The following is a 25,451-nucleotide window of genomic DNA, read 5'->3' as shown; positions in this document are numbered from 1 at the left end:
TCTTTGAGTTCTACTTTTATGTATTACTAAGTCGTTTAGTTTCACAAAGCTTTAATATTTACACTTTTAAGTGTTATGAACTACTATCATTAAAAATACTAGTCTACTAGTACTGCACTTGTAAGTTGTACTTAATATGATAATTCAAAATTTCAATATTTGACTTTTTTTCCATTTTCACAACTTTTGTTTTATCTGTAGATGTATATATACTAGAACTTGTTTTTATAAGACAACAACAAAATACAAAAAACACACTTTTATATTTTTGAAGGTTAGGATATTACCATTATTAACACTTTATGCATAAATATATACATATATGCGGAGAGACCTTTTCTGGACTCATGTGGGATTTCACACTTTATGCTGTTTCTATAATAAAATCCACGGTAATGGAATGCTATGGAATTATATTACCCTGGGACAAGGGTACTAATAAACATGAATAATAAAAAATAATGGATTATGATAATTGTGCCAAACTTTGTGAAAACAACAAAGATGAAGCAAAGTTACACATATGATATTATATCTACAAAGAGATAAGTCTGTCTCAAAATTGAAAACTTAAAAATATTCCTTTACAAAGTTATGTAGAAAGTTGGTCAATAATTTTTCCAAACCAAAAAGAAGAAAAAAAAATGCATGTACATACATTTTGTACATGCGACGCATTTATACAGTAGTCAAATTCCAAATTCAAATTGATTCATGCCAAAATTGGACATAAATGTAAATATATATTGCAATTTCAAAATTTGAGCTTTGCCTAAACCTAACTAAATGTATTACTGCATTACGGATCTGTTTAGATTAGAATCACATTTAAATACCTTCACCAGCACAAGTATAACATATTCATTCTAAACATGCCTTGGGCTAAATATTAATTGCCTTCTTTTTGATATACATGTAAAGCAACACACAACAAAACACAAATGGATAAATGCAGTCAAATACTTTAAATTCCTTTTTGAACAATGTTCTCTAAAAAGTTTTCACCGAAACTTCAAAGTTATTTCAATGTTACCCCAAATAAAGGCTAAACTACAAGTAAAAAATAATTTTCCAAACTATTACTAGTAGACTAAGATAGTCATTCTCCTGCATGGTAGTGACATTGATGAATGACGCGTATGCTACCAGAATATTTTACCACTACATGTATGTGTCAAGAGCATTACCCATCAAAGAGCCACAAGAACAAAGACATATCAAAAGTTGAATTTCATATTCAGTGTTTTCTGTGCAGTATTGGTTGTTGTTGATTAATTATCTTTAGCAGAAAAAAATGATACAGATTTAAAAACAACTTTCTTCTGTGAACGTACAATTAAGTAGCAAACATAAAGGAAATATGTAATTCTATGAGGTCATAAAATTCTTTGTCCATGATGGAATTTACAGATAGGTGCCCCCCTCCCCCTAGAGGCTGGACCTGTCAAACAGTTCAAAATGAAAACGGATGGGTTTGTTGTGCAAAAATCTCTGAGGATGCCCAAATAGTCATTTCTGCATGAAATGTGTATAATGACATTAATTTCATTCCAAAATAGAGGAAATTAGGATTTAAAAAAAAATATATGTACAGTAACTACGTTGAATAAGTTTACCAATGGTACTGTAACTTAGCATAAGGGCAAATGAGTAACAAATTTTCAGAACCGAAATTGGAGATTCGTCATTTTTAAGTGTCATGTGTATCAATGAATTGTAATGACTTGTAATGATATGGACTCACATTGCTATGGTTAGTTTTTTTCTTTCAGTTTCAGAAAGACAAATACAGCCACAGCGAGAAAAAAACCCTAAAAACTATGTTTTGCAGGTGCATTGCTTTGAAAAGTTTACATGTGTGTGTGTTTGTGTGTGTGTGTAAAACTGAAATGGCTTATAATTTTGCTTACCAAAGAATTAACTAATCCTTCGAATATAATCTGCCATCTGTGCATTCAAATAATGGCTTTTCAACGGCCCTTTGGTTAATCTATGGATTATACCATATAAATCTTTCCGATCATGATAAAAAGAATGTTCCGTATCTCAACAACTAATCTAGTTATTTATCGAAAAAAACTATTCTAAAGTGCAGTACATTTTCGTCGTAATTTCTGGCAATTATACAAAATTAACGTGATGAAAATTATGCTCCCTTATCTCAAAATTTATCTCAATTTTTCAACCTTTTACTACAAAACTATTTCAAAGTGCAATACATTTTTGTCGTAATTCCTTGCAAATATACTTGTAAGACTTCAAAGTGTTTAAATTAATGCAAGTATCCAATTAACTTGAAGGATTGGATAGAATCTGGACAGTTGACGAATGGCGTGTTAGATAACAAAGTGGTGATAGATGGCGCGTCAAGACTGACAAAATGCAGCGTCGTCTGTCGTTTGAATATATTACAAAAAGGTCATGTGACTTTCGGCAGACGTTAGCTCACCTGTCACATCTAACCTGTTAGGACTAGTCTCAAAAATACTAAATTGCATGTTACTATTAATAAAAATTACATACAAAAAGCCTAAGTGTTGTATAACATTTGTTTCTTCTCCTGTTAACATTAGGTGTTCTGACATTTAACATTAAAAATATAATTTTGTCACATTTTTTAACTATGGGAACTTCAACTGAATGAATTCAATTAATATTTTGAATTTAATGCTCCTTTAAACCTTCAAATAAAGCATGACATATCATTTTAGCATCCCCAAATACAAAAAAACAATATATCAAGGTTGGCCTCATCAAATTTACAAAAAATAAGACAATTCTCTAAACATGGGACTAGTAGTGCTGTCTGCAATGTATTGTAATTATTTACAATTTTCTCTGGTTTAAAGAAATTGCAAAGCACATACATATAAAAGTTAAAACCAAAAAGCTTGATATACAGAGTGTTTTTTGTATAATCTTCCATATTACTGTAAGTTCATTTATTTTTGTGGAACTTTTTTTTGTGGTAGAAGGAGGTTGAAACAATACCGTAGTACAGTAGACTGTAGTAATATGGAAAATGCATATTTGCGGTGTCATCATGAATTTGCGGTAGAGAAATTACCGCTGAAAAAAAATGCTGAAAAAATGTCAAGATTTATAGTATCGAATTACCGCACACCTTTATGCCGTTCATGATTAAAGTGCAGTCTTTGATAAGGTTGACGTACAATTGACAACTGAGGTTTTCTTCATTTCCACTGTATGATTATTAAAAAGGCTATTTCCGCAGGGTGTCATCAATCACAAGTGGTATCTATGACAGATCGTTAAGTCTTGTGGTAAACAATAAATCTCTGACAGTCATAGAAAACCACAGCGAAAGTGACTTTCATTTGTAATTGATACAGGTCTTTTGTTTTGTTCACGTAGAATTAAATTCATATTATACATGAGACTGTCATGTCATTCAGGATTCTAGCTATAAAAAGTATAATTCTTAGATCTTACATACATATAATATTATATAATAGTAAGTTTCTTTGTCTATTTTGAAGCTAGGTTTCACTTTTAGTAAATCATCATTGAACCCTGCAGGATTGTCTTCAGGACCCGTCCCTCTGTCCCAGGATGGAAATTTGCTTTTTGGGATGCACGCAAATTTCAGCCTATCCGTAAAAAAATCTGAACTTCATAATTTTATGAAACTGATAAAAATGTATTTTCCTGAATTCGAAAATAAAACAACAGATTTAACAACAAAAATCATGGGCTCACAAACAACAAATTGGATGGACAAATTTGCACATTATAAAACATAAGTTGAAAAAGGCTTTCAATACCTTCCTTCAATGTGAGTTATTGCTAACTTTGTCCACCTGCCAAACATAAAGGTATATAGCATTAGTCCCACCATTATCCCAAAGGCATGTTAGCCCCCCTGGGATAGCTATTACCAAAAGATGGGGCTGCAAATTTATGCTAATAAGTAATTAAGCATGCGCAACACACATTAAAGGCTAAATCCAACATCATTACTGTCCTAGTACCACGCTGGTGCCATTAGTCAACTCCTGACCTTTGAAACCTGCTGTCGGATTCATGGAGAGTAAAATTAGCACTACACACACAACTTTTCTCCCATTAGGCCGTATCGTTTGGATTAATTGTTTCTCGTTTTTCATTTTTATCTGATAGAAATGACTAAAGGAAATGAAATTAAAGAAAAAAATAAAAGAAGCATTTTAATACTTGTTATGAAGGCAGTTGCTTTCAGTAATCCCCCTTTTAAGGAGAGAAATTTATAACAGTCTTGGTAAGCATCCCATACATTTTTGTAAATTGGCTTAAGCCAAGTCCTCACAAAGGAAGGTTATATGGACTGTTTATACATGCAGGTATAATAGGATTCACATAAACATTGCAGCTATTTGGGCAAAGATATTCTATATCCCAATTTTCTTTTTATTCTTAAGGCAATATAGCAAAGAGAAATTAAAGAAGATCTTTGTTATTCTCTGTTTCCATACACATTTCCTAATTTCACCTTTTTTTAAGCATACAAAAGAGGTATTGTACAGAATGTATGCTAAGTAGCTACTACATGTAGGTCTAACAAATGTGCAAAGCACAAAGCAGTCAAAAGGCATGGGAACAATATTATTTTGCTGCAGTTTGAACTTTTCTCACAAGGAGGAGCTGATCTACAGAGCACCCCCCAAACAACCAACAACATCTCACAAGCCTCAACCATAAAATATCCATTTTATCACCTTCATGAAAAATGTATTTTGCTGCAGTTTAAACGTTTGTCACTAGGAGGAGCTGTTCCACACAGCAGCCCTCCAACCAACACTAATGTCTTAATCATAAATATCCATTTTATTACCTCCATGAAACATGGAGGTTATGTTTTCGACAGCGTTCATGTGCGTGTGTGTCTGTCTGTCTGTCTCTTAACACGATAACTCGAGAAGCCTTAGATGGATTGTCTTGATATTTGGTACGTAGGTGAGTAGGTCTTGATGAGACCTCGGAATTATTAAATTTTGGGTCCCCTGGCGGCTTGTTATGGTACTGCAGCGGAACTTTCAGTTTTTAAACGTTGTGTTCTGGACAAGCTATGGTCATGATTTTTGGGTGGTAGATAGCTCTTGTGTATGGGAAGAAGTGACATCCATTTACGACCCCTAGTTCTGACATTACGTACCTTTAACAATCAGCACAACAGTAGACCAATCGGCAGCAAGGCAGCTGGAGGTGTGTCTTCATTCTGCCTCCTCATTGGTCAGCAGCACCAGGTCAAACGTCTACAAAATTTTCCTGTATGACAAGAAAAAAAGAAGAAATCCTTGTTTATTTCAGAATCTATGTATTACGGTACAATATCTAAATAATGCTATTTTGCTACGAAATCAAGATAAACATAAACATGAAATTTGAATCTTATTTAATTTTAACTAATATTTGTCCTACAGGTTATCATTTAGTATTTGCATTCATTTCTCTGAAACACATGGTAACCCTATGATAATGCAATGATATACAGTGAAAACTGCCTGAGAAGACCATTCAAGGGGCTGATAAAATCTGGTCTATGTGGACAGGTGGTCACTATAGACAGGATTCTTAATGTTTGTTCCAATGGGGAAAATTATCTTATGATTAGGTGGTCCTTATGTAGAGGTGGTCACTTGTACAGATTTGACTGTATAATGGTTGTGGAAAATGTCGTAAATGTTAGTCAAACACATTTACTGGACCACTCTCCCTTTTAACAATCAATAATCGGCCATTTCCCTTTCACTCCATTGTCACTTCTTCTACACTGTATCCACTGTGCTAGGTTTGCCCGGCTCTAGACATATTGACTCCAATGACAGCTACAAACCGTGTGTGTTTACATGGAGTACAGTGTCAGGATGTTTCCTTCTATTAGTTCTAACTTTCAAAGGGAATGACAACGGACCACAAATATCCTAGGACAGTACGGGCTAACATAGCCTCGTGTGTTTTCAAACACAGGTTTAACGCAGGCAAACTCCAGTATTTACAGGTTAAATCGTAGACTTCATTTATCATTTCCTGTACGTAAATCTTACAAACCCCCCCCCACCATGTTTTTAATTTGAAGTCCTTCAGATACTGATTTGTTACATGAAGTACATGAACTTACATTTAAAAAAAAGTAAAAGATAAAGGTAGTGAGTCCCAAAGACTTTTTGAGGCTGTGTGGGCAGTGGGTTAACGTTGTTATCCACTGTGACTACTAGGGCATGGTAAAATATTGGAAGACGGACCCCAACCCTCTCCTTCCAACCTCCCAAACCGAACTTAGTTAGGTACCAATTTTCACACCCGGATGGAGAAAGGAAAGTCGTGTTAAGTGCCTTTCCAAAGGGCACAACATTAATATTGGTGGCATGTCAGGGACTCGAACTCAGGACCTTTGGGTTCTGGGTCAAACACCCCAATCGCTGTTCCAACACGATGCACAACATGGTGGCATTTCAGGAAACTAGAACTGAGAACCTCTGGGTTCTGGGCCAGTCACCCTAACCAGTTTGCCAATATGACGTACAACATCAGTGGCACATCAATGGACTCGAACCCAGGACAGTTACACCAACATGATGCTACAACAAGTACAAGCACTTACATGTAGATACTTCAACTTCAAGATTATTATCTTGATGCTGTTCTATATCATTTCAAAAATCTTGGAACTCTTGGTTTACAGTTAAGGTACCTTGTCTAAATAATATACATCATGTATAATACTCATAATAATAATAGTCAAGATTACAGGACTGGTATATGTTACCTTTTGAAATTTCTGGCAATCAAAGGAATATAAAATGTAATTGAATACAAAATATATGATAAAAATATTAAAAGTCAGAATCTGAAAGAGGCATAATTCAGCAATACTAACTGACTAAGTGTGTAGCATTTGATAGTAAAATGTTTATGCTACAAATGTCTATTTCAAGAAAATATTTTTTCAACAACACAATCATATAGCATTCATTAGAATTTAGAGAACCGAAAACAATGCCAATGTCAAATTATAAAACAAATTCTTTGAAAAAACAACTTCCTCTGTTCTCCTACCTTTACAACAGTTGACTAACTTTGGCAAATTTCAGCTACATTCATGTTAACTGACTAACATAGACTACATGTAACTCCATTCAAAAATAGCCTCTCAGACTCCTAGTCTAAGCCTTAAACTCCAACAAAAGAGATTGAAACTGCATAATCTCACACAGATTCTCCATTTCAATATGCCTACGGACCTCTATTCAAAAGACTAAATAGTACGCTTACTTTTGAGCCCCCCTTAAAGCCTTGCCTGTTTCCTCCAAAACTCTCGACGCTTTGAGTTTAACTCTAACAGAGTTTGCCCCAAAACGTGGACAAAAATCACAGACAGTCTAAGTTAGAAACCCTCCTCGCCCTGGAAAAGGCCCCTTGCATTGACATTTCTGCATGGCAACAAAGAGGTCGGGATTTCACTCAAAAGAGATCTGCTGCCCACTTGCATGCCTTCATTGTTCCCCGGCAAAACTCCTCGACTGGAAAATTGCGCCAAATGGAATTCAGCAATTTCTTCCTTCCGTTCTTTGCCGTGGAGAAAAGGGGGAGAGGAGAAAGGGTTTGGGGGAATTTACATGGGAATGGTACATCTGTCTGCTGTGTGTGGTGATAGGGGCCAGAGGGAAGATACACAAACTTGACCTGTGTTTCAACTTCACTGGTTACAGGACACTGTAGAGTAACAAACTGTTTCACCCCTTTAACTGTTTGAAGATGAAAAATTCCTATACTAGTCAAAGAGATACAAAGAACATTGGGATAAACCTTAAGTTCAGTTTATGCCAAAAAAGACTTTAGATATGGTTACTATTAGTATCAAAAGACAAAACCTCATTCAACTGTTTCAAGATGAAAAATTCCTATACTATTACTAGCCAAAGAAACACAAAAGAACAGCAAGATAGACTTTAAGTTTACATGTAGTTTATGCAAAAAAAATCCCACATGTATGAATATTAGCTACAACTTGTATATTGTTCTTAAACAAGGTACAGTACAACTAAGACTATGTAAGAAGTAGGTCGTAAAATCACAAATTCTTGTTCTGAAAACAACCACTCTTTAACTTTAAGTTTGACAAAGTTTTAATCTTGTATTTCTGAAACTCTACCTAAATGTAACAGTCCAAGGTAAAGAAAACTTGTTAACAAGGTAAAGTTTGCAATAATGTTGAACACTTGTAACAAGAGTTTGTCTTTAAAACACATAATGTACATGAAAGATATCAAATATCTAAAACTACTTAAGCCCAATCTCTAAAACCAAAGATTTAGTGTTCTTATTCCTCTGTAATAATATACATGTAACTACCAATGATCTTCGGAACGAAGAAGCAGCCATCATCACCACGAACATACCTTCACATGAAAAAAAAACCTTCCACCATCTGCTTGGAGATTAGTACAACCTTCACGTTTAAATATTCCATCCATCCACTCACGTTGACAGCAAGATCGTTTACAATCCTCCAACTGACCTTGAACCCAACTTCTCCCCTGCCTTTTCATCCTCATCTAATATCCAAGGTCACCCCATGGTCATAGCAACAGCTGACCCCTCCCATACTTACTACACATCTGGTAGCTCAACTTTTAAACACACTGCGTTCTAGGGTGATGTTTTGAACTTCAACTTGTAGGTTCCAAAATACCGCCCCATAGAGACCCGTGACCCCATGTAAATGGCCAGTCTCCGTATCAAAGCGGTCAGCATGGTGCCAGCGAGACGCGGACTCCTGGCCCAGCGTAGGAAATCGGTTCGCTCCCCGTGAAATTACGGAAAATTGAAAACCCCGGGTTCAGCCTTGAATGTGGGGCCAGGCTGTCTGGAAGGGATGAATAGGAAGAGGAGGGGGGCTTAGGCATTGCTCATTTTGTACTTAGGCCACAGCAAGTAAATTTTGTGGATGACATCCCCTGCAGACTCCAAAGTTACATTTTGAGATATGGCAAACAACAAAAACTTGAATTTTAATAAAATGTTACTGCAAATGCATCTAAGTTCGCGTGGTTGTTATTTCACGCTAAGATGAAAATGGAGTGTTCGTAATTTGGTTTTAAGTTTGCGACAGTTACAGTATTGGACAAAAACATAAAACCACCGCGGACATTTCTGCTTATTTCATCAGAAAGTAGTTTTCGAAGAACGTCAAAAATATATTTTCATTCATTTCTTAAATACCCATAACATTCATTAATGGTGCATCCCTAAATATTGTCCTCACCTTTAAACATTAGTGTACTATCCCCAAACTTTCCTCTCCACAAAAAGACCCCACAGAACTGTGGAAGCTCTGATTACCACCCCCCATTATGACACAGTGGGACGTCCCAACTTGTAATCAACCTACAATTTTCCCCTGTTCTGGGCCACTGCCATTCAAAAGGAGGGGGGACAAGGCTCGGGGCAGAAGGTCTTGGCCTATAATTTGTTACAGTAAGAACAAAGACATGTGTACATGTACTAAATCAGCCAGGGGCCAGAAAAAGGAAAGTTTGGCCTGGCCTGGCATAAAGTTCAGTATAATTTGTTTATCCTTCTTGTGGTGACACCACTGATAAAACTTGAATATACAAGCACTTTTAAGTAGCAGTTTGTGAGAGAAAAATGTTAGTTTTACACACAGATTCTAAAAAATATGATATATTTCTTTCCATTCTTTGACTACCTGCAGAATTTAACTACATGTAAGTTTTCATGGTAATATTTCAAATTAGCAATATTTTTCCAAATCTGAGAAACAACAAATAAGATTGGTGCAGCCTTAGTATTGTAGGGGAAAATCATAATCATCATCCATGTATCAAGGGTAAAATGTAAAATGTAAACAAAACTTTGACAGAACCAATGTATATCAAAATACTAAGTATTGTGTTATCTTCTTCACTGAAAATAAAGAAAAAAACTCTTTCAAAGATTCATAGCTTGCTAAATGTTTCTCTAGTCGAGATGTGTGATAAGAAAGACATCAATCACAATTGATTGACAGCTGTCAAACTCCCCCACAGTGATGTGTCACATCAATCATCCTGACTAGTTCCAGCAATTTGATTAGTAGAGAAACTAAGACAAGGACATTAGGCCAAAATAAAGAAAATGCAGTTCCACTATCTTGTCATCTCCTTATTTCTTCAATTTACAGTCAAAACTGCCTAAGAAGACCACCCAGGGGACTGATAAAATCTGGTCTGTGTGGACAGGTGGTCACTATAGACAGAATTCTTGTGTCAATGGGAAAGATTATCTAACTACTAGTAAGTAAGGGAAATGCCAAAAATGGTCACAATTGTCAGGTGGTCCTTATGTAGAGGTGGTCACTTGTACAGGTTTAAAATTGACTGTACTACTTAAAATCACACTGTAAAAAAATTAATACCATTCAACTTTCAAAATTCTATAAATATCAAGACTTATGATAATATCAAAGTGATAAAAAAATAATTTCCCCAATGCATCTGTCAGTAAATTTCTAACCACAAATCCTTCTAACCTTGATACTAGGTAACTGTAATAATAAATAAATAATTCAGAGTTTTCCAACAAGTTGTTGAGTTAGCCCTTCCCTAAATGGGCTATAAAAGCTGCCAACCATCTTGTTTTACATGGAACATTTTATTGTGACAAATATTCAGCTTATATATAAAGTACTTGATAAGGCACAGGAAATTGAATTTTCAATCTAACTGTCAGATAAACCCTAGGTTGTGATACATGTATTTTCAATATGGTTTGAAGCATGGTTTTCTAGTGGTTAATGAGGACAGGCGTACAATTTAAAGACGAAATTAAACAGGCATCTTCTACGATATCGTAGAGGCCACCTTTTTCATAAAGTTGTTGTGGTATTGGAAAAATGCATGCCAAATTTACTAAAAATGTGCAATATTTCTTGTGAAATTTGTAAAAAGCAACAATTTTTCCACTCAAAAAGAATAATTCCTATCAAGCTTTGAAGCCAAGCTTGTCAAACTCTCGCCTTTTTGTATTCCTTTAAGGATTTTCTCAATATAATCTGATGTTTCTTTTGCATTTTTTGTGTAAAATTTGACCAAGCGGACCAAATATAAAACCTGACTACATCCCCTCTCTTCTATCTCATTTTCGTTAATTTTAAATCTAAGAATCTAGAATTCAAATCATTGTGGTCTTACCTGTTACCTTCTCTTACTTGCACATCTACAGTATAGACAGGTGTTCTTCTAAGCCCTTTAGGAATTTCCCAACGGTGCTATTTATAGAAAAACACAGGTCTCATCCCCTATTGTGTCTATAACAATTATTTCTCCTTCTTTCCAAGTTGGTCATAGGCTATCTTGGGTACTGAATAGAGACATTTCACCGAAGCTTTTACATATAAATAGACATGATAGAGCGAAAAAAGGCTTTGAACTGATCTTCATTGTCCTATTGTCTAGTGAACAATAGTGATTGTTAGTACCTAATTATAGCTAGTCTTTTGTGTAATGAACACTTGGATTGACTATCAATGAACTGGTAATAGAGTATTCATGGCTTCCACTTCTTGGATCATCAATTTTTCTTGGTCGCGTACTGTAATTCACTTTATCTTCACGGTAGCAAAATTTCACGGTGTAAGCAAAATGCACTGAAAAATTTTCACTGAACTTTAACTTCACGGTGGCGGTAATTATAAGTGATTTACAGAACGGATGTGTGAAGGAATCATAAATAATTACAACAGGTTTTTTTCACGGTGATGATAAGTTCATGGCACTAGAGGTGACCGTGAAAACAGTGAACATAAAGTTACAGTAAAAGAAACAAGAATTACAGTATTTAAAGTACAGCAACATTCAGTGATATTGCAAAGGGACAAACTTAAGATGGTCAAATAAGAGTTGTAGCATTTTCACAAGACTCGACTAAAGAGAAAGTCTATCGTGGAGAGGGAAACCAAAGTTGCGAGCAGGTGCACCAAAGGCGCGGGAAATCTAGACCTCCCCAGGGACATTTTGGAATTGAAATATTTTCCACATTTCCAGAGGCAAATTTTAATTAAAAACTAAATTATGTAGGTCATATATTTTATCACTTAGCAACTAGCAGATACAAAAATGTCTAATAACCACTGAGATATCAATATGTTTTCACTAATATACTAGTAGTCTGTACATGTAACTGTAATATAATTATCTTATCATTGCAATAAGAATATTAAGATAAATCCTTGCTGGATGAGTCCCTCTGGTACTAGTATATTAGTGTTCCTAATCCAGTTACTAAAGTATTCCTTATGTCCAATCATACTGTAGATCAGTTGATTGAATTATCAGTGGAACAGTCTAAATCTGGGAGCATACAGTTGTGGGTAGCATACTGAAGGTTACAAACATTCATTCTTATTTCAAGTACTGAAATGACCTTTCAGATATAAAATGGAGGTGAAAATTACCTGAATTTGATTTATTGTTGCATATGAAGGTAGCCCCTTACGAGTAGCGGTTCCCCAAAATGGCATTTTTCAAACAGTATTTTTCTGTGATCAATATGGAAGCCTTAAACTGTGTCTAGTAGTGGTTTCCAGTTTTTGTAAGAACAACAAAAATTGCCTCAAAACTTAAAAAAAAATCTGCTCAAATTGCATAAAAAGGAGTGAGTAACTATCATTTGGTGCATAAAAAGGATGTTGTTCCATAGCTTTTAGTTCAAAATTGCCCTTCAAAAGTTATATAATTTTAGGTGATTTAGAAATTCAAAAATTTCTTGAGGGAGCATGCTTTTGGAATTCATGCGTTTACGTCCTCAGCCGAAGTCAGGTACAGGTACACATTTCTACACCTTGGTGGAGTGAAGAAAGTCGTGTAACAGGCCTTTCCCAAGGGTATAAAACCAGGGGCATTTCAGGGGATTCGAATCAAGGACCTCTGGGTTCTGAACCAAACACCCTAACTGTTAGGTCTCCTACAGCAATTAGGTCGTTCCATTGGTTTACATGTTATATTATGCAACTTTTATGGCCGCAAAGCCAATAAAGAAACAGTTTTTTCTGAGATTTTTTTGCTTTCTACTGTGAGCACGCTTCTTCGTGAGGCATTAAAAAAAATGTCACAAAAATCTGACCCGGCGAGCGATATTTATGGTATTCATAACTGCACTTATCCACTATGTTCCAAGAGGCCCTCTTCGGCCGCTAGCCCCTGACCGCATCACTCAGCACGAAAAACCGTGCACGTCCGACAATCGCTCGGATGCCGAAACTTTCCTACCCAATCCTGGTAGTAATACACAAGCTTTCATCTCAAATCCTTTTTATATCAGGTGGGGTCGATTAAAGGCAATTTATCATCCACCTAAACACACCCTGTTGGGGCCTATTCATATTTTCAGACCACGGATTCTTTGAGACTGTACACTCGGAGTAATACAGGCACAAGACCTTATGCCAACATGATCCCTTGTAAAATCTAGTGCCACGGAAATACCGCATGCTGGGCTGAACCTCTATGTAAAAGAGAAGTGCTTCCACATACAGATTGGGAGTTAGCCCCACAAATCTGCGTCCACTTGTTTATTCTTCCCTCACATAATCTTCTTTCCGAGCAAAGCCTCACGCTGAGATGTTTTGACCAGTATTCGACCAGGGGTCTGGGTACAGATAAGAGGCTCAAATTTCTTCTAGTCTGGTTGTTTACAAGCCTCTTAGGCCAAAACAAGTTAATTTGTAGGTTCTCTGATTTAATAAGAATAATTCTGATTTAGAAATAGAAGATCAACTTGTCATCTTTGTATGAAGATTTACCAACAGCATACTATAAATCACTTTATCAAAATTTCACAGGGACATTTTCACTCGACTTTTTCACTCAACTTAAACTTCACGGTGGCGGCAAGTGATTTACAGAACGGATGTGTGAAGGAATCATAAATAACAACAACAGTTTTTTTTCACGCTTATGATAAGTTCACAGTACAGAGGTGACCATGAAAGCCGTGAACATAAAGTTACAGTGAAAGAAACAAGAAATACAGTATCAACCAAATCAATAAATAACAAACAATTAACAAAACAAACAGACAAACAGCATTTAGCTCTCTTTGAATTCGTATAGAATAAAAATGTGCCTAAACTGTTAAACAGGTAAAGGTCCATAATGGGGAAACACTTGAAAGAGATATACATGTATGATGTACATTGAGTATCAATAATAAAATATGAATATCAGAAAGAAGCAAATTGTACTTGAAGTACTGTACTAAGGAATTACTATTGGGCGAAGATGAACAGCTATTGGTCAGTCGATGGAAGTATTGGTGGCAATTTAAAAATCGAAACAAAATGGGCCATGGACGTGAGAAAAATTGAAACAAATGAGATGGATCCCAAACCAATACCGGAGGCATGCAAATCCAGCTTTAACAGGCCCCAAAAGCACTTAAAATGCAGCAGGCAGACTTAACTTTTGGCCTTCAAACCTCTTTCACTGCCTACATCTAAGTAATAAATCTTGAAATATTAATGGTGGTTTTATTTTTGCCATCTTTGTGGCACATCTCCTCTACAAATTCATGGCACTGCAAATGCAGAAATGTTTGCGGTGGTTTTATGTTCGCGGTTTTCACAAGTTATAAAGATATGAATTCGAACAAACTCTTCCTAAAGGAATATTCATATCTACAACTCTAGTTCCACAAACCCTCCTACTTCAGAATGGAATGATCCAAATATGAATCATCTTTCGTTCTCCCGTGATACGATATGATTTGTACAATACGCCGCGGTTAGGAGGGGCTTTTGGGGATGCAGTTAATATTGCATACACTATTCCTCCATTAATTCCCATGGCCATGTCTGTAGGGAACATTCACAGGATCATTTTTCATCCCCAGTTTTCTATGACAACCACATTCCGATACATAACGGAAAAACGCAGAAATTCCCAAAAGGAATCCTGAACGTGGAATTTTAAGTGTTTTAACCTTTGTTACATTTTGATAACAAAATCACAAGGACAATTTTAATGACATGACATTTTTCTGATATACTAGTCATGAATCGTTAAAAAATATCCTTTTAGTAGAAAAGTGTCAGTTTTGTTTTGAAACAAAATGGAGGCACAAACTTCTCCAAAGTATTTTGTTGCACATTTGTTTTGTTGACATAAAATACTGTATACAAAAATATGTCTTCAATTCAAGATATGATATCCCCAAAAGTAGCATTTTTCCTGCCAGTTTCTAATTACTTTAAATAAAAAATAAGCAAAAAATGCCCCTAAAATTTCAAAATTCATTAACAATTCTCTATAATTCTCGGTACTCCTACCGGTAACATTGGAAAGGATCAATTTGAAGTTTAAAATTTCAAGCACAAGGTGACAAAATTCAAAGGTCACAAAATATTCTACTTGTTTTACACCTGTGTAATGTTACCCAGTGATTGGCCTGCCATTCACCACCAATCAGGTCATAAAACTGTCAACTCCCTTTCATCTGATTGGACAATACTCTAAACAGGTTATTTGGGGGTCAGTTGGATGGATGTTCATGATAACCTGGCAACTCCTGTAAATATAGTTATCTCAAAGACCAAAGACAGGCTATTAACACCCCTAGGCCTTTCACTAGACTAAAGGCAACCAACCACTTTAGTTTAGGCGACTAAAAGCATTTGACAGGTCACTTAAAGAATTTCATAGATTATGAAGAAATCTTTTCATGTTTTTGTTGTCTTTTGAATCATACTTTAACCTTGTTTATCACAGTCTAATTATGAAATCACGGGTTGTACAAATCCAATTGTTTAGTGGGGTCGTGTGGCGTAACGGCAGGATTTCCGACTCAGAACCAAGGGGTTCCGGGTTCGAATCTCCTGCTGCCACCGATCTTGTGCCTTTGGGAAAAAAGGTACTTAACACGATTTTCCCCACTCCGCCCAAGTGTTAAAATCGGGTACATTATGTGTGTGGGTCACGATATCAGCAATAGCTGCCTGTGTCCCACGTGTATTGCACTGTTGCAATTCCAATAAAATCCAAAATCCAAATCCAAATCCAATTTTGGTTGCTCAACACTTGCTCAGCGATCTGTCTATTGACAAAACGGGCCTCAAAAAGTGTATTCTTCTTCTAGAATGTTCTATTTGCAAGGCATGAAATATATATACCCACCTACAATCTGCAATTTATAGACAGAATTTTCAGCTGTCTCGTAAAAATATAAACAACTTCCAACTTTGCAGGCGAAAAAACATTCAGGCTTGGTATCATAAACAAACGCCTACATATAGCTATGTTGTAGCAAAAATAGATACGTATGTAAACATACATATTATCAGTAGCTATATAATTACAAAGGTATGCAAGGAGATGTCAAAGGGTTAGTGTTTGAAAAGTCTACATAGTAGGACAGAGACTTGGCTGTTGGATATTTTACAGAATATCTTCGCAAATTGACGGTATATTTTCTTACAACTTTCAATGTTGCATGTACACAGAAAAAATGTATTTTGAGCCCAAATCATTACGAGAAGACATAGCAGTCCGGTCCGTCTAAAAATTCACATTATCATTTTTTTCATTATTATAATTCATAAACCATAGAATAACAAAATAAAAACAGCAACAAAGAAGGTAGTCAAGGTATACATTGATAACACTACAAACTTGCAGTAAACATATATCTGTCAGCAAATGATCTATTTTTGTTAGCTAGCTTTCTTTTGCCTAAGGCTTATACCATACGTATACCATATTGAAACTCTGTGTATCATAGAGAAATCAATCTAAAATCCCCATTTAGAGGCCTTATATTTATATGGAATTAAGACATATCTGACTCATGTTGAAAAAAATCCCATGCAAATAAGGACAGTTCAAGAAACACCACCAAGGTAAATCTACTTAGCCATCTCCTGAGATTTCACATAAACAGTTCAAGGCTTTTTCTGTTTGTTTGAAAATCTCCCCAGAAATTTCAACACCCCCGAATACGTAAACAAACCTGTTCTTAGCCCGGAAAGGTCGTGTTTTGGACATACCTGCACTCTAGTAGTACCCCACCTCCGGTCTGCCCAGGGCGCTAGTCTATACTCTACAGTGTAAGACCATCGCATTCATGAATTATTCAAAACAGATAATGACCAGGTACTATTCAGGACACATACGGGATCATATTACGGTTTCATGTACAGCCAGGTGCGTTGGGGAAATGGTTGTGTTTTGTACAGTACTGTAAATACATTTAAGTTTGCATGGTTTTTAATTTCGCGGTAGGAAGAAAATTCAGTGTTCACAGCGATTTTAAGTTCGCGTTTGAAACAATAGAAGCGCTATGACATTCATAGGTGGGCAAACAGTTTTGCAGTGGTTTTAAGTTCACACTGAAAGTTCACCGCGAAAACCGCGAACATAAAACCACCGTGAACATTTCAGCATTTACAGTACTAGTTCTAGGCTACTTGAATTTCAGTCTTTTCCTAGTCTTATGTTTTGGACATCCTGAATGCTAGACACTACAGCAGCGTATGGTATCTTTGCAGCAGTGTTCTCGCCAGCGCCCGTCCTCCCGTCATTTGACGGGTTTTTGTCGCTCATGACGGACAAAATTTTTGCCCAACCCGTCATTTTTAATGGACAAAAATAAAGACATCTAAACAGAGCTTAGAATTTTCAAAAAGTCAAAAGGATCAGCGGAAGTTTGTGACGAGGGCAATCTAGATCATTTCTAATGCCCGCCGGCGATAACCCCAGCAACACACAGAGAGCGCCGTGGTGGTTGCTAGTAATATTTGGTGGCCGCCGAAAACTCGGCGTCATGCGCCGCCCTCCCCACTACAGTTTTGGCCGGTCGCATCAGGCTGACGTTTATTTCTGTTTTGTCCCTCTCGGTTCACCGTCAGTTAATGTCATCAAAGAAGCCTTAAAATTCAGAAATACTCCGAAAGCTATCAGGCTTTCTGTAATCTGTGTAAACAGTATTAAACGGTTTTAAGCCGCGGCGGCTGAGTTATACGCTTTCTTCCCACCAGAAATGGTAAACAGGCGTCAGATATTGTAATCCACCAATCACAGCGCATGTCTCCGTCGCGTCAAGAAATAACAACCAATGACATGCGAGTCTCGCTACTCGCGAGATTTCAGCTAAGCGTGAATTTGCGAGATATTAGGGGAATGGCGGGGATCGCAAGGATTGCACGACGAAGCGGCTGTTGGAAGGCTTGAATCGACAACTTTTAAACACATTCAGTGCAGTAACCGGAGAAATTAACCGTGGAAAATATGGGACAAAAAAATGGAGGTCTTTATTGCGTTCTTTCTCAAAGTAGAGTGTCAAATTCCTCATTATGTTCAATAATTACAGGGCGCATATGGAACAAGTGTTGAAAAGTTGTGTTTTATTTTTACCGACTTATTCTGTGTGTATTTTTTGTAGGACGTATCTGATACGTAGTTAAGTTTTGTTGAGCTAGATTCTATTTTCTTTGCCGATTGTATACAGCATAGAAGTGCAACTTGGGTGTGAACATTCGATATTACCGCGATGACGGCACGCCTCCCCAAAAAATCAAGCCTGAAACCCTTGTGTAATTTTTCACCGAAAGAGATGTCATTAAACTATGCTTATTCTACCAGGAAATTTGCCCCTCAAAATGCAGGAAATAGCGTTTCAGAGGGTCTAGATTTCAAAATTTCCCGGGGGGGAATACCCCCGGACCCCCCTAGAATGGTCACGCCTCCGGCGCGACACCTCGCGCCTTCGGCGCTCGATATGTTCTTCCCTGAAGGAAAATTGAAATGACGGGTAAAAATTTCAGGCTGGCGAGAACACTGCTTTGCAGCATGTTATACAACTATCAAACCAGTAGTTTTTTGCCCTGTGAAAGGTACATTATAACTGAATGACTACCGAAACATTCAGGTAATTGTTAGCGGTTGTGTATAAACAACCTTACCCATTGATTCACCAATCTGATAAAACTATTCACCGCAAAGGAAAAGAAATAGGGCTTTTGCGAAATTCCGAAATCTTCATTAGCACACACAACCATAGTTTATGGAATACAGTCACTGTACTATACCAATAAATTGAGCAATTATATTAACAATGTGTAAGGATTAGCATGTTATATTCCACATGCAAGCATAATATTGATAGACTGTTGCAAAAAAAAAACCTAAAAGACAGACAACTGCCTAAGCCCCACCCTAATCGTTATTACCAATCAAAAAACACTTTCCTTTTCCTAATCAATAGGCTGACTTAATTAGGACTGCTGACATGAACGCTTGAAGCAAATCCAGTCAATCAAGACCCCCTAGCTATGCACCAAAGCGTTCTTGATGACCATGTAAATACAAGTAATGACACTTGTTGCAATGTGATATTACTACTAATAACCAAATAAACCTGTCGTTCAACTTGTGACAAGAACATTTTCGGGGGCAACCAGTCAATCAAGACCCCTTAGCTATGCACCAATGCGTTCTTGATGACCATGTAAATACAAGTAATGACACTTGTTGAACTGCGACATTACTGTTAATAATATCCAAATAAACCTGTCGTTCAACTTGTGACATGGACATTTCGAGAGGAACCAGTCAGTCAAGACCCCCTAGCATGCACTGATGTGTTCTTGATGACTGTGTAAATACAAGTAATGACACTTGTTGAACTGCGACATTACTGCTAATAACCAAATAAACCTTTCGTTCAACTTGTGACACGGACATTTCAGGTGCAACCAGTCAGTCAAGACTCCCTAGCTATACACTGATGTATTCTTGATGACCATGTAAGTACAAGCAATGTGATATTACTGGTAATAACCAAATAAACCTGTCGTTCAACTTGTGACAAGAACATTTTCGGGTCAACCAGTCAATCAAGACCCCTTAGCTACAGTATGCACTGATGCATTCTTGATGACAATCTAAAATACAAGTAATGACACTTGTTACACTGCGACATTACTGCTAATAATATCCAAATAAACGGGTTGGGGTTTTGTTCGCGTTAAGAATTTTCGCGTTCGCGTGGAAAATTTTCGCGTGGAAAATTTGAAATGGAGAATTTATCTATAGGTTCAAAATATCAAAGTAATTTTATCATAAAAATTTTTCTCCCTTGGGAATAGACTTGAGTCCCTTGGGAATAGCACACACCAAACCACACCACACCCTGCCCACACCCATGCAGGGAAAAAGTTTGCCTGTAATTTTGATCATTTGCTCGTTAAAATACGCTAATTAGTTGATCAGAAGGGAATTGAAGGTTTACAAGTCTAAGGTTTCACACTCAAAAAATTTCAAAGGATTTTTGAAATTTAAAAAATACAAAAAAACAAGTTGATTCCCAAGGGACTCAAGTCTATTCCCAAGGGAGAAAAATTTTGATGATAAAATTACTTTGATATTTTGAACCTATAAATAAATTCTCCATTTCAAATTTTCCACGCGAAAATTTTCCACGCGTACGCGAACATTCTTCACGCGAAAAAAACCCATTCCCAAATAAACCTGTCGTTCAACTTGTGACATGGACATTTCGAGAGGAACCAGTCAGTCAAGACCCCCGAGCTATGCACTGAGTTGTTCTTGATGATCATGTAAGTACAAGTAATGACACTTGTTGAACTGCGACATTACTGCTAATAACCAAATAAACCTGTTGTTTAACACCAAAGCCCTGTCTTTTACAATATAATATGAAGACAGGTCAACATACTAGTACTAGGCTCAAAATACTGAGCTGTAATTTGCAGACAAGTTCTTTCAAACTGCAGAAAAAGATATATGTTGGTATCAACACCTTGCAATTTGGCAAGCTAAAAGAATACCAGCTAACGTGTTTGGAATGATATTGCAGAAAACTGTGATAAAGTATTTTGGGCCCTGTCCAAGGTCCAGTCACCAAGGTAATACTAATAGATATGCTACTGTTGTTTCAGAGGGCCTTTTGAATTGTCTATGGGGAATATAGGGCTACCACCATTAGTTCTGCTGGGATTTTAGACCTTCCACTGATGGAATTTCTCTCTCAGTCTCTGTCTCTATGGATTCTGTAAGCCCAGGCATTCCTATGGGAATACTAGTAGTAGCAGAATAGAGAGAGAAATTTGAACCACTTCTTATGCTAATGCATTGGAAACGTGTACTTAATTTCACTTTTGAAGTTTATCTTCATGGTAGCAAAATTTCTTGGTGTAAGGAAAAGGGACATTTTCACTGAACATTAACTTCACGGTGGCGCCAAGTGATTTACAGAATGAAGGAATCACAAATAATTACAACAGGTTTTTCACAGTGATGATAAGTTCACGGTAGAGAGGTGACTGTGAAAACAGTTCAAAAATAAAGTTACAGTGAAAGAAACAAGAATTACAGTAACCGTTCTGACTACATTTTTGCAAATATAAAAAACAGGAGCAATTTTCCCTCGGTTAACGATTAAAGAAACTTGCAAGAGTTCATGCATGTCTAAGATGTTTGTGTTAGGTGTTTAAGAAACAAAACATTTGATTCCCAAGGCAGATTCGTACCTCAAATGTTTATGCTTATCTGCTCAAGCATGTAGTGGGGCACTTAGAGGGTGGATTTCACTGATACATGCCTGTGTGTGCTGTTTTGAATCAAGGATTAGTAAAGAAAGTAAAAAGGAAAATTAAAAGAACCGTTCCCTTTTCTGAATGATATATTTGCAAGTGTTCTAACATTTCAGTATTTTCAATACTCCTTTTGATATAATTTTCACTTCCGATCATTCCTATAATTGCTCATTTTCTGAATCATTATAAATGTATGCAAATGTTTCAACATTTTGGCATTTTCAACACTCCTTTTGATAAATAATTCTCACTTCCGATCATTCCTATAATTGCTCGTTTTCTGAATCATGATTATGTTTGCAAATGTTTCAACATTTTGGCATTTTCAATACTCCTTTTGATATAATTTTCACTTCCGATCATACCTAAATTGCTTATTTCTGAATCATTATGTTTGCAAATGTTTCAACATTTTGGCATTTTCAACACTCCTTTTGATAAATAATTCTCACTTCCGATCATTCCTATAATTGCTCATTTTCTGAATCATTATGTTTGCAAATGTTTCAACATTTCTGCATTTTCAATACTCCTTTTGATATAATTTTCACTTCCGATGATTCCTATTGCTTGTTTTCTGAATCATTATGTTTGCAAATGTTTCAACATTTTGGCATTTTCAATACTCCTTTTGATATAATTTTCACTTCCGATGATTCCTATTGCTTGTTTTCTGAATCATTATGTTTGCAAATGTTTCAACATTTTGGCATTTTCAATACTCCTTTTGATATAATTTTCACTTCCGATGATTCCTATTGCTTGTTTTCTGAATCATTATGTTTGCAAATGTTTCAACATTTTGGCATTTTCAATACTCCTTTTGATATAATTTTCACTTCCGATGATTCCTATTGCTTGTTTTCTGAATCATTATGTTTGCAAATGTTCCAGTATTGCTGCATTTTCTATACACCTTTTTGATATAAATTTTCACTTCCTATCACACCCCTCCCTTTGATTGATGGATTATAAAACAGCATCAAACGTTCGGTCCAATTTTTCTGTCAAAAATTATTTAAATGAACATTTGGGGGTAGCTTACATTCCAGAAATCATACACAAATGGACTTGTGTATGAGTCATAAATGACAGGTAAGATTTATATATCTGACACATAGGAATGAGCTCAGTTTTTACACAAGCAACAGTTGTCATTTGAATGGAAAATTTGCATCATAAGCACCTCAGCTATATTAAATGATGGTATTCTACATAATTTACATAAAGATAAGAGGGGGCAAACTAGATACTCCTTTTCCTTATAATTGACATCGGTACAACAATTTCATATTCAAATCATGTATAACCAAAATAGCAGAGCTCATAGCACTTCAAGTCCGACATGTGTGCTTTTGCTCACTCAGATTATATACATTGACTAGTGCATTATTATTATCAGTAATACACGTAATATCATATGGATGTATAATATCATTCATTGCATAATTAAGATGTGAATTAAGGGTTGATTGGAATATAAGCTGATTGAAATATATCATATTTCATCTATATCCATATTACATGAAATGCATATTCAAGTCTTGATAGAAAAACACCACATGTTGCTTGTTTTTGTTAGCTACCATATATTATGTATGGTGAAGCTTTACCAAAATATGTGTTAATTGTGTAATAAAGCTATGGGGAAAAAAGCGTTGATTTGAATATGAGTTGATAGCGACTTCAGATGATATTCTAGTTCATTTTTCACAATATTGCATCTCGTATATAACATCCATATTACATGAAATGCATATCAGAATCTAATCTCCATGCATATCTAACGGTTGCAAACCGTATCCAACTGACAAAGGAGTTTCTCGGGTTGCAATAAAAACTCCTTTTGCCAGTTGGATATGGTCTTTTTGCAACCGTTAGATCTGCTAAGAGATTAATCAAAATCTTCAAGGCCTGTTTCCCACGTGCCCTACTGGTTGGCCCTGATACCATCTTGCCTAAAATTCCTCCAGGCAAGGTCACAGATCTCAACAACTGGGCTCTCTTTTCTCTGACAAAAATGGATCTATCCCCATATGTGTGTGTTTGTATGGCTGTGTGTATGTTTAACTTGAAGGTAGATGTACAATGTAGCAGACTGCAGTTTCTTGCCTATCCCCTGGCCTATGGCGATTTCTATATTGTTTATTTCTATAGTTGGCTCAAAATTATAGTTAGATGCACAAGAGAAATACGACAAACGGGTACAACTATTCAAAAAGGAAAACACACAAAAATCTGAACATCGGGTTCACACGCTCTCTTTGACATAGCGCTCTGCCGGGCCTGAGTTCGATCCTAGGGTCTGACACCCAGCTCGTACATGTTAGGGATTGCAAATTGTCATTTCGGATGGTGACGTAAAGCCGGCAGCCCTACATGTATAAGGGAGCTTCAGGCATAAGCCTTGTGCGCCAAACCCCTGCCCGTAAATGAACCTTACACACTTATCGAGAACAGTAGGGGTGACCCGGTGTTCTTGGCTAAAAACGTGATCCGTGGCGAAGCCGCATTGCACTACCACTAGCTACTTGAAAAAACAACATGCTTCACCTCAATTGAGGATGACTGCTTTACCTTTACTTATGTATCTATCCTACATGCATCTGTATATCTATATAGCCAACATAACTGCCGTTCGGTGTAACACACCAGCTTCGCAGGCACGCAACTTGCGGCAGCAGCTGGTTATATTACACAGAATGGTCTGTAACACCTAGTCTTTGTATATCTGACTGCAACCATTCTTTAAAGCTATTTCAGTGAAGACGTTCCTACAGTACTTGATGACAACGAGTTCCATTCTACTTTGGTTCTCGGAAAATACGAATTTTTGAACACATCAATCCTTGGTTGATAACTAGAGATGGTACTTAAAAGCATGACTATTTTTTGTCCTTTTCTGCTCTGGTATTTGATATACTTATCAGTCGGTACGTCTGCAAGTTTATTAGTCTTAGTATGTGGCTGTGTGGCATACAGTGTGCGTGTTTGAGTTTCTTTCTGTGTGCCGTACCGCCTGAGAAAAACATGTGAGGATCTCCCAGCATGTCTTCTAAGTGACACCGACATACCATCTCTCTCAACACAAGCTCACAACAACAAAATTTTCAACACTCCTCAATATCAAAACATATTCCAAAGAAAACAACAACTTCGGCTGCATTAAAAATACTTATTAATATCTAGTAGGGTTTATAGGGGTGGGGGGTCGAGGGAGAATTAATATTTTAATCACAAAGGGACGATTATAGCTTTGAATAGAGCGGAATGGGATTTGGGTTTTAGAAATCTAGAACACAAAATTATAAGAGTACTAACCTTTCTCCGCGATTCTGTGAGTGTCTTAAGGGTCTTCACATAGCTTGAGGTGTCTTAAGCAACTTGTGGTGTCCAGAAATTAAGCAGAATGTGAACTTAAGGCGGTTAAGCGAACAGAAATGTGAATTTTAGACAACAGAGTTCGGCTCGAAGCATATCCGCTATACAAGAAAAGCAGAGCCAAATCTGAAGTCACGTGATCTTGGTCTGACTCATTTTCTAACAGGAAAACATCTTTTATTATGAAATAGTCAATATTATTAATATCATAACCAATAATTTGAAACTCAATAAATATGATGATATAAAATTTTAGTAGTTATAGGTTTCATGTCAAAAGTTTGTATGATTTGAAAATTTCAGTATTTCACCCCTATTTTTCTGCAGTGGGATGATCGAAATGCCTACGTCATTTCTCAGAGAGGGAAACATTTTATCAGATAATTGCAAATATTTTAGATATCATAGCCTATGATAAAATATAGAAATAATGTGATTTTATAAGATTTTAGTTGTAATAGTT

The 25,451-nt window shown here is 36.4% G+C and overlaps 1 protein-coding gene across 1 annotated transcript in view; it reads right to left on the bottom strand.

Annotated features, from left to right (window-relative positions):
* Positions 1–25,112, bottom strand: part of LOC136425335 (adenomatous polyposis coli protein-like) — a 91,206-nt gene extending 66,094 nt beyond the window's left edge. Inside the window, exons 1-2 of the mRNA XM_066414185.1 lie at positions 24,929–25,112; positions 5,153–5,265 (exon numbers count right to left, since the gene is read on the bottom strand). The gene's annotated coding sequence lies outside the window, so the exon portion shown is untranslated. The remainder of the gene's footprint in view (positions 1–5,152; positions 5,266–24,928) is intronic.
* Between the last annotated feature and the right edge of the window lie 339 nt (positions 25,113–25,451).

This window comes from Branchiostoma lanceolatum, chromosome 19 (assembly GCF_035083965.1).
Source record: "Branchiostoma lanceolatum isolate klBraLanc5 chromosome 19, klBraLanc5.hap2, whole genome shotgun sequence".
Taxonomy (NCBI): Eukaryota; Metazoa; Chordata; class Leptocardii; order Amphioxiformes; family Branchiostomatidae; genus Branchiostoma; species Branchiostoma lanceolatum.
The sequence above is the reverse complement of the archived record's forward strand: the minus strand, read 5'-3'. Positions and strand labels throughout refer to the sequence as shown.